We start from the raw sequence: 15,319 nt of genomic DNA, 5'->3' as shown, positions 1-15,319 counted from the left end.
TATGCTTTTGAGAAAAAACACTGGAAGTTTTTTGTGTTATACATAATGAATCAAATTTGATTTGAAATTGTCAGTCTTAAAACACAGAACACTGTGATAATACCAAGGGAATACCTAAATATAGGAAGTCTCTGCATCTAGGAAGTGGTTTTAAATTTTCTATATGCTTATTTGAAATTCTGTCCTACTTTCAATAAAACAATACTAAATTTTCTTATTTCAGCTGCACAGAAAAAATAGAACCATAGGCATTATGATTATTCACCATAAAGAGGATTAAAACAGAGGTCCTTTTAATCTGACATTCATTTCCTAGTGTGTATTAATAGCAAAAATAAAAGAAAACCCACAGGTAACAAATATAGGGAACATGATATTTACAGGAAATTTTTTCCTAGCCACAAAACTGAATTACCTCAGTTCCTGAAATGGGGGTTTATATTCCTTCCAGAGTTTTAAGTCTGAGGTAGAGTACGGCTGATCATATTTTCTATATGAGTTTCTGCTCTTTTCCATCAGTCTTATCCTAAGCCTAATGTTGAGTTAGAAAATATTAAAGGCTAAAACAATCATCTCATTTTATAAATTTTAAATTTGTCTTTTAATATTTTTACCGTGTCTTATAATTTTAGGGAAAAAAAATGTTTTATACATTTTCCAACCTACATATTAATTGTGTTGTATAGCTCACATCTGATCTGTTCAACTTAAAAAAGAAACCAACACAATTAAATAAAAACCCTGCATGTGTGGAGTCTTCCTGAATTTTCAATATTCACTTGAGGTCTTAGGCTCTGTCTCTTGAGGAAATAAACCTGTTTTTTTCTCAATGGTCTTGTGAAAAAAACCCAGCAAAATAGCACCATGATGGGGTAATGGGGTATGCTTATTCTAAATTTGCACTAAATATAAAGTCTAAATTAAAAAAAAAAAAAAAAAAAAAAAAAAAAAAAAAAAAAAAAAAAAAAAAAAAAAAAAAAAAAATATCAACTTGGCAAAAGTTTATGATTTGCCAATAAAAAAGTTGCATATAATCTAAGAAAATAAGAAATGCATTGATGATAGTATCTGTATTACCTCTACCAAAGTAAAGGTCAAAAGCTCTCTTACATATCTTAACTTTTAAAGTAATGCACAGTTTTCAATATTTACGTATCAATTTTTGGACAGCAAATACACCTTTATGACAGGTGACCTTATCCTTGTCAGAAAGAGATGTATGTTAGAGCCGTTCATCAAAATGAAATACATTCTTTATAAACCTGTCACTGTTACTAGGGTAGAATGATACATCTCCATTTAATGAATATAATTTAGTTTTAAAGACTGAAGTTCAAATAAAGAAAAAATACAATTAAAAATTATGACATAATAATATTACTTATTTTAAGGTAAAATTGAAAAACAGTGTCATGATAATTTTCTCAGTATCTTGATTTTGAAGGTATTGACAGTCTGTTCTCCCATATATTTCTTTTTTGTACAGCAGATATTTTCTCCCTTTTTTCTTACACTGTTTATTCTGTGAAACAGGCTATTCTGATATCCTATTTACATCAGTTCTAACAGTTGTCTGCTAGGGAGAAAGTGGGGGGATAAAAGTGGTATGGACCAGATTACCTTTAGAGACCAGTTCCAAAGCAAATATTGTATGATTTTCTGGAAATATTAATTGTTGGTTAAATAAATTATCAATATATTCCAGGAGATGGGAAAAGTATGTACATGAGAATTTGAGTTATCTCTAAAACGACTCCTTCTTAAATGTTGAACAAGTTTGTCTTTCCCAGGTGACCAATTTACATTTATTGTTTTACTCTGTGAAAGTCCCTGAAAAGAAACCTGCCTTCCTATGACGTGTCAAAATATAAGTAAAGTCTGAAAGTCAGATCTTGACATTGGACTTTATTTAGAGTACAAGAAGGAGGAGAAGGGACCTTATATTTCTCCATTTTGACAGTAAAGTATGGCAGCCACATCCTCAGACTAGACTGAAGGGCGGATGAAGAGCATCAGATGGACATTGTATCCCGGTTGCCCTGGTCTGTGGAAAAATTCCAAAGGCAAATATCAAATTTACCATAGAAGTCAGGAAGACGTGCAAACTGTTTTCCCCCCATTTTCAGATAAATATGAATACCTGGTGTAAAAGCTTTGGGTTTGTCTGTGTTTTTTAATCCATACTCTTCTAACTAAACACACAACACAGACTCTGTAAACTACACTGCAAGATAAACTAAGTATTCTTAAGAAAAAAGTGCATATAGCTTTTAAGAGTATGAACTTATTTTCCTCAATAAAAATGCTTCTATACATTAAGATAGTCTTAAAAAATTTAGAGATTCAATACTTTGGAATTTTAAATAAGATATAGTCCAGGGTAAAGAAAGTTATTTTAGATATTTATTAATCACTGACTCTATCTCAGAAGTCACATTCCTTTTACAAATTTTTGTCAACTAGTGGATGTCCTCTGGAAAGATAATTAGGAAAAATTAGGGAAGAACCCAACAGCTTGAGACATATTTTCTATCTGTTGTGAGTGCCATTGTGTGCTTTGACTGGTGCCTTCTGCAAGCCTGTACTACCATCTTTCCCTTTCAGGCTGAATTTGCAACAAATGTTCTCCAGGGCCAAGAATTTAAATCAGGTGATAGAAGGCTCTAAAAGCTGGTCCATGGTATATGGCAATATCTTGTAGTTGAGATCAAGGAGAAGGAGGGTGTTGGGGATCAAAACTTTTAGTAGTGAGAAGCTACTGGACCTGCTTAATTTTTGCCATGAGTGATTTGGTTAAGATCATGCAACAAGTATGCTAGAGAGAACTAAGAACTAAAACAGAAGAGCTTTGTTCTGAATCTCCCTGTTTAACAACACGACTTCTGTTCCCCTCAGTAATAAAATCTGAAGTGTGCCACTTTACATGTGCCATGTTTTACTGTACAGCTGTGTGTCATAGAGGGTTTTAATGTGACATCATACCTTTTATGTCTTAAGAAGTATAGTAGTAGGCAACGCAATCTATGTATCTGGTTTTGGCTTCATAATATAAAGTAGGATAAGAAAGGAATATTATTTATTTTGTTAAAAAATTTGGTGATGATCTCATTTAAATTACATGTTTTATGTAAGAAATATTCCACAATCCATCAGGTACGACCTAATGGTTTTAAATAGTTCACCATCAGAGTAACTTAGAAAAAAATGTCATGTTAGAGAAATTGAGGCAGAAGAGAAATCTGTAAAATTTACTAGATAGTAAGATATTGGTCATTTAAGGAGGAAAAAATAAGATTAGACACAACTGTATTCAACTTTATGCCAATTCTCCAACTCCAAAATTCTATGGCTCAGTTAAAAAAAAATAATCAAGCCAACCCTAAATGAGTCATATATCTCTTAACTCGTTTACAGAAAACTTCTGTTAAAGATGATTTGTTTTCAGTTTTTTTGTCCCTACTATTTTCTTTTACAGAGATTGAACGGGGGATTTTTAAAAGTCTTTAAAACTAAAGTGTTCTTTGTTTTTTACTTCCCCACCCCTCTTTCTTCATTCAAAAAATGTGCAAGGGAAATAATGTTAAATGTTCACACCACTAAATTTAATTAATACACTGGAATATGAACCCCACACCCAAATACTCCTGAATACTGGAAGGGCAAATGCGGATCTGAGTAATTTCTGACTCTTGTCTAGAGTATTTAGACTGCAATAGTGCTACTTTCTAGGTTCATTTTATAATTCCATTTCTTTCATCTAAACACACATCTACTAGCAGGGCAGGGCTTATTGGCAGCAAACTTTCACAGAGGTCAGCCTCTGATGCTGAAAATGGTGGCTAATGGAGAGGAAAGCTTCAAAGGGAACATCAAGACATTTGGGGAGCAACAGGGGCAAATTTGAGGGAGTTAATTGACACTGCCATAAAAATGGGAAACACCTGAGAAAATACATCACAGATCAAAAGAGAGAGAAATGACTACAGAAAATCAGGCGGGAAGGAAAAAAGGAAAGTAAAATGCATTCCAAAACCTAAGAAACTCTGCATGTAACTTTGTTACATTAGTTGTAGAGGTGCATTCAAGCTTCAAAAGTCAGATTTTGTATACCTCAGATTTTAGGGTATTAAATCTGCTGTTTTGAGTCATACCCTTTTATACTTGAAAGTATAAGCTTCCTGAAAAAAAAATACTATACCCTTTGATAGCCAAAACATTCACTCTGAAAAGCTTTTGTTCTTAATATTTTAAAGAGAAAAACATATTTTTCTCTCTCAGTAGGGAATATGAATAAAGGTTGATTTTTTTTCCCTATTATTTTTCCTTCTAAAATATCTAGAGATTTGTTCTAGCTATATGTAGGGTATGTCTATTAATGACAAAGCTAACATTTTATAAGATATCCAATTCTATCACTAGTTGATAATAAAAAGGATGAAATTTCTCTGCTCTTCCACTTCAGTAAAAATGGAACCTAGCTTGGTTTTTTCCTAATTTTATTTTGAAAATGTAGAAAGCTGAATTCCTTAAAATTTGGGAGCTTGAAAAGAAGAGGTAATAGAAAATGACGCTCAGCATACAGAGAGTCAGATACTGGAAGTAATCTTGATAGGAGGTAATAGATGTCTCTGCAGATATTATCTTTAATTGCATATACATGCTCAATTGTTTTCAGTCACATGTAATTCTCTTCCCTTTATCTTCATTTTATCTACTTAATTGCATGATTTTCTTACTTGATTTTCTCACAGTGAGCTTATTTTCATAGTTATTGCAAACCACTGACCACCTTTAAAGTGCTATAAAAATAATAAGAGAAATATAATGCCTCAAAGGTGCTTATTCTGAAAATATTATGTCACCCAGTAGTCACTTCCTAAATACTGAGGTATCTTCATAATCAGAAGTACCTCCAAAACCCTAAGGTAAAATATGTGACATGACTTGTTTTTTGTAGTTAACACAATGACTATTAAACAGCCCATTTATCTGAGCTTTTTCCATTCTGGGTAATTGTGAAGTTAATTATGATCATCATAACTAACTCTTAGTTACCATGGATGTCAAGTTAAACTTTGTGTGACTTAAAAAGTGTATTACTTGTAAATGATGTAGAGCTCTTCATCTAGAGCAATTTTTATTTCCAGTAGACAGAAATGAAAATACTTGCTCCTTCCTGATCCTAAAAACCTATTCATAGTTACTTCCCAAAGTCTGAGATTTCAGGATAGACTGGATGAAAGTAAGATTAATCAATCTAAATATTTGTTCCATACAAGAACTAAGGTCCTTCTAACTGGCTATTCTGTCTGTGCTGAACTTCCCAAAGTGTAGCCAAGTAGAGACCTTCCCAAAGAGGTCTCTACTCTCTTACATCAAGTCCAAGAACCAGTCATAGAAGCATGGTAATGGTGATTTCTTTGTAGACAATGCCAAAATGTGGAATTTCTATTACTTGAAACATTTATTAAAAGTGAAGAGAAGGGTGTTTGTTTTTCTTTTTAAAAATATGCAGCTTCAAGCCATATGTCTAAAATATTTTGTAGGCTACATTCTGAATGGTAGACTGGTAGCTTTCATGAATAAGTCTATCATTTATGGGCAGATGTCTCTAAATTTATGAGAGAAGACAATGAAAGACCATACCATCCTGGTCATCAGGAGTTCAGTAGGGTTTTTTTCATTGGTTGCAGTAAATGTTGTGAGTATGTATTCATAATATCCAAATTCCTGGCAACATATACAAAGCTAACAATTTTAATGAAAAGCAAGAGCAGTTAAGCATCTATCTTCCATTATAAAAGAGAGAGATTTTAAAAGATTTATAACCTCGTATTAAACTTAAAACTAGGGGAACAAGTATTGGTGGTGAAAACAGTGGCATTAAAGCACCCCAGGACTTTTATCTAGCTGCTACTGACTCATAAAAACACAAGAACTTGTGTTGCTTTTAGTCACTTATGCCACAGAGAGTTTGAAGTTATATAAGCCATTATCAGGCAGGGTCTGTGATTCCAGACTATCACAGGAATACAGAAACAGATAAACATTCACACTGGAATTAATTGTCATTAGTTCACAGAAAGAGAGTTATACACACCCTCAAAATACAAAACTAAGTAAAACAAATACTTATAACTCAGGAGTTAAAAACATGTTGACCCAGGAAAATTATATAAAATTACAAAAAGCAACAAGAACAAAAAATCCATATCATTTTGAAAAGCTGCTTTTTGGCAGATAAAAGTCGCGCCAGAGATATCATCAAAGGAAGAAAAGCTCAGTTAACTGAAGACAATGACAGATGTGACTAGCCATATATATCCAGTGGCATTCTAACATGTCCCTCTGGAGTGCTCATGAAGCAGTCAGATAGGACATAAGAACTACAAGAGATCAGGAAAAGAACATGCTTCCCTCATATAAAATATTAGATTTATATATGCACACAGATACACACACACACACACATACACATTTATACAAGTTTATGTAATTTCACTTTAATATAATTTAAAAAGAAGAATGAAACAGTCACATTCTTTGAACTCAGTTAAATGAACCAGGTTTTCAGACGACACAGATAGATAAAGCCTGTTTAGAGAACAGATACAGAAATAACACAAAAGTATTTATACTATATTAGACTAATTTTTCATCATTTTTTCTGTCTTCAACATCACACATTCACAGCACTTGTCTTTTACTATGAAAAAAATGCATTTATCTCTAGAGCTGGAATTAGTAATATCTAATGCTTAGCAAGTGAACAATACAGGGCTTAGAGAGAACTGCAGAGCAACAATAAAAAAAAAGAATAAATGAGTTCCAGATGTTTTTTTTTGTTGGATGTCACAAGACTGCTGATTAACCTAATCATATCTTTGAATTCCCTCTAACATTACCTACATAGAGAATTAAGTCTAGGGTCTTTATTCCTCATCAGAATCTAGCCACATCTCAGATTCTAGGTCACTGGCCTCAGCTGGTGTGTGACTCCTCCATATACAACTTCTGTTCAGAACACCTCTCCTTAAGACAAAATACAGTAGAGGTAGAATCAGCATTAACTTAGAGTCTCTCTCACACTTTGCTATCCAGCACCAGCCAAGCATAAGGGTTTCTGACTGCAGGATCAATCAGATGAATGTCATCCATTTAATTCACTGGGTTTTGTGAAAGGAAGGAGATGACACTGCTTGCTCTGTTATATGCTAATCAGTTTAAGACTAGTTTCATCTACGGTCTTAATATCACTAATAATTCTTATTGTTATAAGATCCCACTCAGATCACATATTTTAGAATCACATTAATTTTCAGCTGTATGTCATAGTCATCCTGTGACAATTATAGTGTACAATGTCTTCTTCCTAAACTTATAACAAAAATTCTTATTAGTTGTCCTTTCACTGCGAGCTGTTAAATTTCAACACATATGGTTAATTGTAATAATCCAGATTGTTAGCACAACCCAAGCCTTATGGACTACTACCATGGTTTGACCCCAGCCAGCAGCCAAACCCCACTCTCAGTCACTGTCCCCCCAGTAGAATCGTGTAGACCATCGGAAGGCTAAAAGATGGAGAACTCATGGGTTGAGACAAAGACAATTTAATAGGGAAAGCAACAGCCACACACACAAGCAAAGCAAATGAACAATTTTATTCACTGTTTCCATGGGCAGGCAGGTGTTCAGCCATCTCCAGCAGAGCTGGGCCCCATCATATATAATGGTGACTTGGGAAGAGAAACACCCTCACTCCAAACAGGACCTCCCTTCCTCCTTCTTGCACCCAGGTTTTATACTAAGCATGATCCTGTATGGTCTTGAATAGCCCCTTGGTCTGTTGGGATCACCTGTCCTGGCTGTGTCTCTTTCCAATCTCCCCTGCATCCCCAACTCTCTCACCAGTGTGGCGGTAGGAAAAGCAGAAAAGGCGTTGGCTCTATGTAAGCCCTGCTCAGCAATAACAGGAACCTCTCTATTATCCTCCCTGTGTTCAGCAAAAATCCATAACACGGCCCTAAACCAGCAAAGAATGTTATCTCTATCCCAGCCAAAAGCAGCACAAGACTCCTCAAAATCCTTGTTCAGTACTTTTGTCCCCATGCCTTAGTGTCAGAGCCTTCATTTCAGCCCTTAGTCCAGGAAATTATTTCCCTGGAACGTTGATTGAGTCCACTCTTAAAAAAAAAAAAAAAAAAAAAAATTAGCTCACGCATCCCAATAAAAACTATCCCTAAACTGTTCTCATAGCTTTGATATGGTCTGGCTTCCAATCATTGAAATCTCTTCTGCGCCCCTAGGAAGTCTGCTGAGGTTCCATTTCTGCAGCTGGGTGTAGTCATACTTTTCATCATAGTGCTGGTTATTCCATTGACAATTCAGCTCCATATAATTTTCCCTGCTGTTATGTCTATTTCAGGTAGCTTAGAAAGATTCACCAATGTTTTCCTGGCAGGCAGCAGAAGCTTCGATTTCCAAAATCAACTTTAGGGTCAGTTTTCTAATTTTTACTAAAAAACAGGTCTTACTAATGCAAATTTGACTCTTCTTGATGTGGATGTGAATTTCTGGCCTTGTCTTCTGTTCTTTTACATTATAATCCTGTTTCCATGTCTCTGTAGTTCATGCTCCTCCTGTATCTCTCTTGCTACCATTGATACACATTTTTTTTTTGTAATTAGCACTTATTTTGCCTGGTTGTTTTTTAATTTAAAATTTGTTTATTGAGACATTCATTTGTTATTTGTTGTTCCTGATATTTTCTTTCTTCTTTTCTTTTTCTTCTTTTTATACTGCCAGACTCAAATCCCAGCAGTTCATGTGATCACTTCTTCATTCTTGTTCTTAAAAAAAAAATATGACCATCTCTGCAAAATTGTTTTAAATAAAAAAAAAAAATAATAATATTACCCTTGTGGAGAGAAGACACATACTACAGTAATCATTTTGAAATGGAAAGCAGGTAAAAATAGATAATGTAGGTTATTATTATAGGCATTTAGTCCAAAGAAATTATTTTGAAAGATAAAATGAAGAAGAATTTAAGTTGAAGTATTTTTTTCCCATTTTCAAGCATACAAAGTTCTCACAATCTTGTTTTTGTGGCCACCTGTTACATTCTCACAGAGTATCCAGTTGTACAGAAATTCTACATTTTCAGAGTAGTTTTAATAGAACACGATTATTGTATTCAACAATAGCTATCATCTTCAAAAGGAGATGTCTTTATCATTTATGTCTTTATCATTTACAGTTTGATCAGTGAAGGAAATGAAGATTTTTGCACTTCAGTTAAATAAAACCTGTTTCATGCAACTAATAAATTACATTCAGCCATTCACAGTATTTGGTTTTTTGTTTTGGATTTTTTTTTAACAGTCTTTTTTTTTTTTTTTAACAGCCATTTCTTAAAGAAAAAGTTGCTAGAGAATGGCTTGACACAAATATTCTTCAAATCATGGACAACTGTCGACTATGTAACAAAGAGGCACATTTGAAAAGGAAATTATAATTATTCCCCTCGTACAAGCTAGACAGTTGTACTTCTGAAACACCAGGGCTTTTAAGTGGGAGCTAAATTAATCTTTATTAATCCTTGTTATCATGATTGCATAATGTCTGGATCTAAATGTCTGATGTACAGCACTCTGTTTCCTGCATCTCTGGTAATCAGAAGTGTGAAAATAAACCTTACACTTTAAAAGAAACACTTCATTTGAAAAAAATAGATATAATCATCTGTACTATTAAAAAAAAGTTTTACTTCACACAAGAATAAATATACAGCATGTCAGAGTTTCAGACTTGCTATTTTATGTTAAAATATGCACTGCTACATGTCAGAGCTGTGAAAATGGGAGGTAAAACAAGAAGGCATTTGGCCAAATAGTTATAGCAAAATTTTTTTCCATTAAGATTTTTATTTTTGAGAATACTGCTCCTACAATTTAATTACAGCATTTAAAACACTCTCTAAAATGGTCTCTGTGTGCCCTACTGAAACTTCAAACTACCCTAATTAATGATTAGATCAGAGTCAAAAACAAAAACAGGTTTGAGTTTGGGTCTTCTTGGGCTTTTTTACAAGCTCCTAAACTGCAGAAATGAGCCATAATTCAAATAACCACTTTCAAAAAACTGATACAGTGTATAAAGACATTTAAAGTACTTTCTACTTACACATCATTAGTTTAGAGCTAGCTTTACACTAACTTTACCCTTGTAAATCTAAATTTTAGGAGAAGAGAGGTTCTAACTTTATTGCAAACATATTCTGCATAAAGAAGCTTAAAGAGAGTACTCAACTGGTAAAGATTTTTTACTTAAGTATGTTATTTCTCAGAAATGAGTGAAGAGTTCAAGTTTAAAAAAATACTGTCAAAAGAATGTTTTCCCCAATGTGTGTTTGGGCTTTTAAAATGATATTAAAAACTAATGAAAATTATTATAGTCTTAAATTCATTTGATCTTATAAAGTATGAGTAAAGAAAGCATATTTCTCTCACTCACACCCTTAGGTATATAGTTGTGTGTTTGTTTGTTTTGATTTATGGTGTTGTGATAAGTCAAATCAAACTGTAGTTTCACACTGTATGGATGAAATGTATTACATAAATAACTGAAGACGTATTCCCAGAGAAACACTGACTATTGACTTCTGTTTAGACAATTATGCTGATAAAAGATTTTTACTAATTTAAGGTCAATGTGCTGTGAAAAATGCATCTTTACTGTTTAACTGATAATGCAGACCGTGTGCAAATGTCTTTTACAGCCTTTTGTGTCTCCAGTGCCTCATTCATGATCCATTACTGTCTAAAGTGGCTGCTTTTTCAGGGTTGACACAATTTGCTGGGGAAGAATAATCACATCTACACTGACATAACAAGCTGTTCTTAAGAACAACTTTCATAACAATAACCTATCTTAGGTTAGATGCAAACTGGCTTAATTTCTGTAGCCTATATGTTGTACCTCCAATGCACTGCCAAGAAAGGAAAGCCTTGACAATGGGTACACCATTGTCTTCCTTGCAAGGCACTGGAATTTCCTCCAGTATTTATAATGCTACATGTGACCTGTGAGATGTCTTGGCATCAGGTTAAATATCACTACAGAACATGCAGTGCACCCCATAAATTTTGTAGAGATAGAGCCTTTGAAAGATTTCCAAATTCTCATATTATACAGTTTTTAAGCAGCCAGCAAGTGTAAGAATCCTCACAAACATATTCCAATTAGAAGGCCAAGAATAACGTTTTCCACTGAAACAAGAGCCAGTTATTTGTCGTCCTATTTATTGAAGGAAGTGGGATTTGTGGGGGATTTCATGGGCCTATGAGAAATGTGGAAAAGGCATGCCCTTTTTAGAAGGGTGTGTAATGATAGGACAATGAAAAATGGCTTTAAACTGAAGAGGGGCAGGTTCAGATAAATAACAGGAAAAACAATTATTCACTTTGAGCCTGGTGAGGTACTGGAACAGGTTGCTTTGAGAAGCTGTTGATGCCCCATCCCTAGAAGTGTTCAAGGAAAGGTTGGATGATTTTTTTGAGCAACTTGATCTAGTAAGAGGTATCCTTGCTCATGCCAGGGGGGTTGAACCAGATGGTCTTGAAGGTCCCTTCCAGCCTGAATTATCCTGATATTCTGTGGTTGCATGTAATTTTAAACCATTAAATATCCCTGATAAACTCAATCCTGAAGTCAATAATTTCAAACTAGAATACCATTGTCATTTTCCCATTTGTTTTCACAGTTTGTCCGTTTTTACTGTAGCACTCAAGAATGTTTCCTCTTTGCTCCATGTTGTATATAAATTTCTCACATTTGAGTTCACTCTTCATAACCCAGTGGACCTAAGTACTTTTCTCTTAAGGATTGTTTAAGAACAATGATTTTCTATAACCCCCTAAGAGTCTGAGAAGATATTCTCTGCGTGCTTCTGGTTAACCTCCAAATGAAGTCAAACAAATTACTTTGAACCATTTCATTTAAACCTATCTCAGGGGTCTAAAAATACATATGAAGCCAGATACCCTATTTAATTTGAAAGGAAGTCCTAAACAAATTGACATATTTGTTTCTTGAACCTTTTTTCTTGTGTGTGGTGCATGATGAAAACCCATTTTAATGTGAAGCTCATTTTGATGTGAAGGCAAATATGCTAGATTAAACTAAATCTAGAGATGTTTTACACCAGTTCACTCTGATTTTATTTAGATATATTCTACATCAGGGCTGAAAGTCTTAATACAGTAATTACAGAAGTTTTCAATTAAGAAACAAAAACTAGTAGAAAACCACTGAATTTTTTGCACATGAATATTGATTAGCATGGTCAGTGTATTCAGAGTAAAGTTTTGTTCACATTTTGCATGCCCCAGCTTCCATCTGTACCAGGTTTTTTTACATAGGGTCACCAATATATTTCTGCAAAATATGTTAGAATATTAATGCAGGTTCTCAACTAAGTTCCAATTATGATTAAGTCATAGATTTAGTTATATTTCACTTAAAATAAGAAAACCTTTGTTTTTTCAAGTATACTTTAGGTATGAAGTGTTCTGCATCACTGATCATTCATATTTCTTTCTTTTGGACTGTCTCCATCATTCTTTAAAAGTCAACATATCAGATCTGAGACTTTGCTAGTAGACTGGAAAATTATTCATATTTCTGTATGTGATGGCATAAGACATAGGAACAACTGTGTATAACGCTTATTTTATCTTTTACCCAAAAATCTGAAATTTCCATTTCATTTTCATTTTGTGTTGATATCATTAGCATTCTTTTACCTGAGAAAAGCATACTGCTTGTTTAACACAAAATGGATAATCCCAGTTCTCATGAAGAAAAAAACTAAAGTAAACAAAGGAAAGTTTGATTAAAATGTCGTCACATTTATTTCTCAGATTTTTTCACTTTCAAGAGAAGTCACTGTATTACAAAACTGGAGACTTGAAGCTCTCATCCATTTTCCTAACTAGCTTTGTTTTGTGTGTATATATAGCATGATCAGCTAAAATATTTGCTTAAATATACATCAGAAGATTTCCAGGAGTGTGGGCTTTGATTCATTGTAAGAAATACCATTGTTTTGTAATACTGAGATCTATTCAACCTTCCTACCTTAATATAAATTATTATTATGAACCTTCAAAGAGAACTTATAGTCTAAAACACTCAGACTGTGAGGAAAAATAAAAGAATCACTATCAGTAAGTTCCTTCAGAGTTTGCAGAAAAAATTTAGAAGAAAACTTGGATACTGCACCTTTAAATATTAGTTTGTTTAGTAACTTCAAAATACTAGTAATTAAATAACTACTCGGTCACTTTGCACTTCTCCTTGGCTAAATTGGACATTCTTACTGCAGCTATGATACCATGTTGCATATTTGGAAACTTGACATATGTCACACTAAGGACAAGAAGATTAAAGTGCTTTCCTTTTCCACTGTTTTCCTGACAATTAATTCTGTATTGCCTCAAGACCTAAAATATGCAGCTTGCTTAATAATGCTCTTTGAACTCTGTAATGATTGATCTATTGCAATTAAACTTTGAACTCTGAATATTACCAGGTCATCTTATTGTTGGCAGTAGTAGACTTGTGAGTCCTCTTTAAAATGAAATCCTATGGCTAAGTCACTGATGCAAGAGAGGATAAAAACCATATCACCTAAATGACCAATAATACCCTCCCTTGCAGAGGGAAATTAAAACATGGAAAAGAACAGTCACATTGAAATGGGAACATATTTCTAATTCAACACTGAATTGTGCTATTGTCATTATTAAATAGGTCCACTACTTTGCTTAATATTTCAAAATTAAGCATAATAAAAAAGTGTTGTGCTAGAAACCAGAGTTTCCAGGAGTTTTGCACAGACCATTTTCTTAAAAATTTCAAAATTCTGACACCAAAATTTCCAACTCATATCCAAGCTCTTAAGTTAAACTGAAACATAAACCCCTGTGCCTATAAAGACATTAATTCATTTAGTAGTTGGGAGACTAGGATGAGCTGTGGCAGCAAGAAATTCAAGATTTTCTTCAGCATCAGATAGACCAAAGAAAAACACATCTTTCACTTCTCACTGACTCCTCTGAACATTCAAACTTGGTGGATTGCTCTAGTGCCATACAGATTTCTTTCTAGTTAACTTTAGCTTTGATTTTTTTTCTCAGTATTTGAATAACAGAAAATTTCATTTTTTCTCAAGAAATAGAATGATTGCCTTTTGCCTTTTGCTGCCGCAGGTTTTTAGTATTAGGTTTTTACCATTTAGACTAATGATAAAAGCTCAGAAAACAGGGATATTTTCTTCTGAATTGTGGGCTGAATTATATGTTACAAAGTAATTTTGAAATATGGAAAAAGGGGTCTGACTAATTTTTGCTTTAATTCTAAATACTTGGAAGTTTAAATGGCTAATCCAAATTATCTACATATAGAAGACAGAATAGCAATCTTACCATTGTGGATTTTCCTAAAATTTTCCCAGAATGTGGTATCTTTAGATGAACATGTTTAAATATGAGAATGGCCAAATAATCTAGAGAAGACACTAGACTATTTGAAAGTCTTGAATGTGAAATAAGTCGCGACCTGTATAAATGCAAAGAATTAAATATAAATGCATACGTTTAGACAGACAGAGGCGTCACAGAGAGGATACAAAACCCACTTCCAAAGTGTTTCTCTCAAATAAGAAAATAAAATGTTCTTCACAGTACTCATTTATCACAGCATTATGCGTAGTTATAATTCCAAATTATCATGAACAACCACCATCCTTCTTTTAATTTCTTCTAAGAGGCCATACCTGTTTCCATCCATGCTAGACATCAAAAACAAGACAGTGAGAAAATGTCAATTTTTATATTAATTTCCTAGCATTTGAATAAGAATAAAATAATGTATATATAAAAAAAAAAACCAACAACAACCAACCAAAAAAAAAAAAAACAACCAACCAACCAACAAAAAAAAAAAAAAAAAAAAAAAAAAAAAAAAAAAAAAAAAAAAACAAACAAAAAAAAAAAAACCAAAAACGCCCACCTTTAAACATTTACTGCCTGCAGATTTCCACATAGGCCTAATACTCTACTTTAAAACACCTCAGAAAAAGACAGGAAGAACTTATTAAAGAAAAAATAGTGTTTCCTCAACTTTTTACTGTGCTTTCTATTTTCCACCCAGAGAAGATAAAGCATTAGTTTTCACCAAAGGGATACAAATATAATTTTCTCCATAGAGGTCAAGGCAGATTATTTTAGTGACTTAAGAAATCCAAAAACTG

At 33.4% G+C, this 15,319-nt stretch overlaps 1 long non-coding RNA gene across 2 annotated transcripts; it reads right to left on the bottom strand.

The window, feature by feature from the left end:
* Nucleotides 1–907: 907 nt before the first annotated feature.
* LOC136374450 (uncharacterized) lies at nt 908–15,072 on the bottom strand. Of its 2 annotated transcripts, none has more exons than XR_010745903.1 (2): nt 14,990–15,072; nt 908–990 (listed from the first exon to the last, which is right to left on the bottom strand). It is a non-coding gene; the product is annotated as an uncharacterized lncRNA (long non-coding RNA). The 2 variants fall into 2 exon arrangements; XR_010745901.1 differs by having other exon boundaries at nt 14,971–15,065.
* Nucleotides 15,073–15,319: the final 247 nt, after the last annotated feature.

The sequence above is a fragment of the Sylvia atricapilla genome, chromosome 2 (genome assembly GCF_009819655.1).
Source record: "Sylvia atricapilla isolate bSylAtr1 chromosome 2, bSylAtr1.pri, whole genome shotgun sequence".
In the NCBI taxonomy this organism is placed as follows: domain Eukaryota; kingdom Metazoa; phylum Chordata; class Aves; order Passeriformes; family Sylviidae; genus Sylvia; species Sylvia atricapilla.
The sequence above is the reverse complement of the archived record's forward strand: the minus strand, read 5'-3'. Positions and strand labels throughout refer to the sequence as shown.